We start from the raw sequence: 5,573 nt of genomic DNA, 5'->3' as shown, positions 1-5,573 counted from the left end.
CCTTAGTATTTGTAAATTTGAGAATTCACATTCCAATAAGTGGAAAGCTAAAATTTGATATTCCACAAATTTGCTTAATATTAATGTAACTATACAACATTTTATATGCAATACATGGGCAAAAATATTACAGTGTTTGACCTTTATAAGTAGCTTACAGATAAACAAAATTTGTCTTTGTTTATCTGTCCTAACCTATGAAATGTTGCACCAACAGACCCCTTTCCAATAGCTTTTTTATTTGTAAACAGATGATTTCTCTCCGTAAGACAATGAGAAAAAAATTACCTAATGTAATCACACTGGAAAAAAAAATCCCTAACCCAGGATTATCAAATTCTAAATTTTCAGCAGATGTAACATCAGAAATAGGATTTGCGAAACTCCTACTTAAGTTTTTTACTAAGTAGCATTGTAAGAATTTACAGTGTTGACCAAAAGAAAACAAAGGTTTCTCATTAAAAATGAGTTTTAAAATTATAAACATAATTTTAAAATTGTACAACAGATTTTTTTTAATTCTATGACAGATTTTTTTTAGTCCAGTTGTTTCCATTATCAACTTTGAAAACTAACAACTGTCACACACACAAAAACAAATGGTCCACAACACATTATCCTTACTTTTGCTTTTATGATGCCTTGTAAATATTAATCAATCTTTTGCTATTAAATCTAAATGACCAATTGAAACAAACAGTTCTGAGACCATTTTTTCCACCACTGATTAAAACTGAGGTGGCAGGTATGGGGGATAATATTCATTTAGCCTTCTTAGCACCTGGAAAGGCTAGCTGCCTTCTTGTCCACTGCTTTGATGACACCCACAGCAACTGTGTGCCTCATGTCACAAACAGCAAAATGGCCTAGAAAGCAATAGTCAGAGAAACTCTCAGCACGCACAGGCTTGCCAGGACCCATATCAATAATGACAGCATCACTAGATTTCAGAAACTCTGGGTCATCTTCCAAGTTCTTTTTTTCCCCCAGAATGATAACCAATCTGTTCTTCAGCTCAGTAACTTTACAAGCAATGTGAGTTGTGTGATAATCCAGCACAGGTGCAACCCCAGCACCAATTTGGCCTGATGGTTCAGAATAATCACCTGAGATGTGAAGCCAGCTGCTTTCATTGGTGAGTCATTTTTGCTATCACCAGCTATATTGCTACAATGAACATCTTTGACAGACACATCTTGACATTGAAGCCCACAGTGTCCCCAGGAGGAACTTCACTCAAAGCCCCATGAACTCTACATCCATTTTAATGTGGACTAGAACAAAGATGATCACTGTGCTGAGTTTTAGAATACTCGTCTCCACTCGGTCAATAGGCACAGTACAAATATTACCAATTTTGTAGACATCCTGGAGGGGCAGATGCAAGGGCTTGTTAATTGTACAAGCTGGTGGCAGAAGGGAATCCAGAGCTTTAAATGGTATAGTTCCACTGGCATTGCCACCTTTACAGATGTATTTCCAGCTCCTGAAGCAAAGCATGTTAGCACTTGGCTCAATCATGTGGTCACTGCTCCAACCAAAAATTAGGACAAATTATACTGTGCCAGGATGGTAGCCAATTTTTTACTGTAGGTGTTGACTTGTTTAACAACTCTCTTACATCTCTTCTGGCTGTAGGGAAGCTCGGTGGAATCCATTTTGTTAACAACAACAATTAATTGTTTCACAACCAGTTGTGTAAGCCAGAAAGGCATGCTCATGAGTCTGCCCATTCTTTGAGATACCAACTTCAAATTCAGCACCACCATCAGCAAAATCAATACAGTCAGCCTGAGATGTGCCTATAGTCATGCTTTTGATAAAGTTTCTGTGTCCTGTACATCATTGAGGGTCACAGATTTGCTGGTCTTGAATTTCCACAGGGAGATATCAATGGTGATGCCATGCTCACATTCAGCTTTCAGTTTATCTAAGATCCACGAGTACTGGAAAGAGCTCCTCCCCACATCAGTAATGTTCTTCTCAAATTTTTTGATGGTTCTGTTTTGCAGTCCTATCACATTTGTGTATCTGAAGACCAGTATTGATGACTTGCCAGAATCTACATGTCCAATGGCAATGAGGTTGATACGAGACTTCTTTTCCTATTTTGGCTTAGATTTAGCGGTGGTTTCCATGACACCTGTGTTCTGTTGGCAAGCTCATTGTAAAAGTCAGTACAAATGTTTAAAAAGAAATCATAACTGTATGAGGTGATGGATATGTCAAGTATCTTAATTGTGGTGACTGTTTCACAATGTGCATATATCTCAAAACATTAAGTAGTATACCTTAAATACATATAATTTTTATTTGTAAGTTATACCTCAATACAGCTGAGGAAGAAACTGCCTCAGTATTTATATGGAAATGCAGTGGGCCAAAAATACCAACACAATCTTGAATATGAACATATATCACTCACTGTATTTTAGTTTAAAAATGCAGTAATGAAGCATTAATGCAGAAAAGAATAGAGACAACAGATTGAAACATGAGCATTTATGTAATTTACAATAAAGATGAAAATGTTTTCAATAAGGTAAGAATAGGTTTTTCATGAATGGGTGCTTTTGCCAATGCAAACAAGTATTCGTCTTCATTATTTTTACCTTACTTTACACATCATAAAACATTGATGGGTGTTATGGATCTAAATGTAAAAAGTAAAATAGTTAAAAGTCTATATAATAAAAATATAAAATTTTTTATAATCATCTTAATAAAATTAAAGTAGGTAATGGTTTCTTAAGTAAAATAAAAAAATCTATAAAATTACACATTAAAGAAAAAATTTATATTATTAGACATCAAAATTATGAACCTCTTTTTATTAAGATGCCATTAAGACTATCTGAAGACAAGAGAAAGAGTGAAGATATTTTCAAAGTATATCTCTTAATCACTATTTCGCAAAAATCAACATATCTATGAGAAAAAAAAATACAATTCATAAGAAAGGACCCATGGACAATGACAAGGGGGGCGTGGTAGAGGATTGGATGTAGGAGTGGGGGTGCTGGGGAGAGTAATGGGGGAATGGGGAAAACTATAACTGAACAACAATAAAAATAAAAAAGAAGACACACAGCCTTAAGTAACTTTCTCAGAGAACATAGATTTGTGTCATGCTTGCTTGATGTCCTTGTACACAATAAGTTTCACAAATGTTCTGGTGTTTGGAAAGATTAATCTGGCTATTTCTGGGTTCAGTGTTCTGTATATAAATATTTGGCTAATTTTTAAAATTTATTCAAGTCTTGTGTAAGTCTTTAGACAGTTTGTTCTATCGATCACTGAGAAAAAAATGTATATGTTAAAGTAAGAAGCCTGGTATTTTTGTTTTTTCCTTTCTACATTTTGAGGCTAGATTATTGAGTGCTCTTTTAGAACAATTATATAATCATAGTTTTTGGACCTTTTTATCACAAGAATTATTGATTTTTAAAAATTTAGTAATTATGTTTGTCTTACATTTTAATTTGTCTTTTATTAAATAGCTATACCAGCTTTTCAGTTTAAATTTGCCTAGTAGTTTATTTATATCTTTTATGATAATTTTAAGTATATTTTATTGATTATGCTATTACAGTTATCCCATTTTTTCTCCCCTTTATCTTCCTCTGCCTACACCTCCTTCCCTCCAGCATTCCCCCTCTTAGTTCATGTCCATGAATGGTACATATAAGTTCTTTGTCTTCTCCATTTCTAGACTATTCTTAACCTCCCCCTCTCTATTTTGTACCTACCATTTATGCTTCTTATTCCCTGTACCTTTTACCCCTATTCTTGCCCTCTCTGTCCCACTGAAAACCCTGCATGTGATCTCCATTTCTATGATTCTGTTCCTGATCTAGCTGTTTGCTAGTTTTTGTTTTTCTTTTTTAGGTTCAGTTGTTGATAATTATGAGTTTGTTGTCATTTTACTGTTCATAGTTTTGATCTTCTTTTTCTTAGATAAGTCCCTTTAACATTTCATGTAATAAGGGCTTGGCGATGATGAATTCCTTTAACTTTACCTTGTCTGAGAAGCACTTTATCTGCTCTTCCATTCTAAATGATAACTCTGCTGGATAGAGTAATCTTGGATATGTAGGTCCTTGCTTTTCATCATTTTGAATACTTCTTGCCAGTCCTTTCTTACCTGTAAAATTTCTTTTGAGAAATCAGCTGATGGTCTTATGGGAACTCCTTTGTAGGTAACTGTCTCCTTTACTTTCTCTGTTTTTAATGAATCATTTTGATCATTTATTATCTAGGTGTCTCTTATAAACAGCATAGTTTTGATTATATTTCTAATCCATGATCAAAATTTTTACAAGAATTTAATCCATTTTAATTACAAAAATTAATGTTATATATGGACTTATTTTTCACTTTACTTTCTATTTATGTGTTTTCCTCTCCCTTACAGATTTGTACTTCCATTTGAATTTATTGTTTATTCTTTCAGTTTTCATCCCTCTACTAGTATGAAAATTATACTTTTTGTTTCCATCAATATTATGTACTCTAGACACAAAAGGGACACAACATATCAACTCTAAATTTAATCAATGTATTTTACCTCTTCCCAGGTAATGCAAAGACATTATAACACTTTATCTTCATTCTTCCATATCAAAAATTACATTCTAATTTGTGTGTACTTTAATTATTTTTTCACTTAAACTTCATAAACTACTTTTATTGTTTTCTACAATTAACATCCATTTAGTGTTGCTTATGTATATTTAACATATTGTGTGTGTGTTTTTCTTTTTTCTTAATACTTAAATCCTCTAGTATCACAACATTTAGAATATTCTTAGCAGAGTATATGATCCTAAAGTTGACATGATAGGTGACATGCAATGTCAAATTTTTGCAGAAAATGTCATTATATCACTTTCATTTTGAAAGACACCTTCACTGGTTACACTGATCCTGGCTGACAGCTGCTGTTCTCTCAGCACCTTGCCATTGCCACATTGCTGTCTCCTGACATTCATGGTGACAGCAGAGAAGCAGTCTGTCAAATCGTTACCCCTTTTAAGGTAAAATTTTAGTCTTGCAGTTTATAAAATATATGTTAGCTCTTTGGTGTTTTTCATTATCACCATGGTATACAGTTTATATTATTTTTCCTGCTTGTAATTTTTGTGAGTATTTGGGTTTCTTAATCTTTTTTATTTCTTTCATTGATCACTCATCAGTTTCACAAAGTGTCAGAATTTTGCCTTTAAATATTTTCTTTGGTACACTCTCCTATTCCTTCTGAAACTTCAGCCAGTAAAAAAAGAATTGATTGAGGTATGCAGCCCAAAATGATAGTGGAAAAGTAAGCTTTCTTCATTATTTTATATGTAATGCTATTGTTTTTCATTGCATGTTTAAGGAAATTGCTAGAATCTAGTAACTTGAAGAGAGGGACAACTTATTATTTACCATTGTGTTTCTTATAGTATTTACCACTAAAACAGGCATTTGGTAATTGTGAAAATTAATTAACTTATTTTTTAATAGAAATGACAATGGGTACCAGTATCAAATACACCATTAGCTGTGTCAGTGAGTGACAAGATGTTGAAAGA

General features: G+C 33.2%; 1 pseudogene; it reads right to left on the bottom strand.

Moving 5' to 3' along the window:
• Positions 1 to 774: 774 nt before the first annotated feature.
• On the bottom strand, positions 775 to 4,991 carry LOC118501437 (annotated as a pseudogene).
• Between the last annotated feature and the right edge of the window lie 582 nt (positions 4,992 to 5,573).

Source organism: Phyllostomus discolor, chromosome 6 (genome assembly GCF_004126475.2).
Source record: "Phyllostomus discolor isolate MPI-MPIP mPhyDis1 chromosome 6, mPhyDis1.pri.v3, whole genome shotgun sequence".
Taxonomy (NCBI): Eukaryota; Metazoa; Chordata; class Mammalia; order Chiroptera; family Phyllostomidae; genus Phyllostomus; species Phyllostomus discolor.
This window is presented reverse-complemented; position numbering and strand designations above follow the sequence as displayed.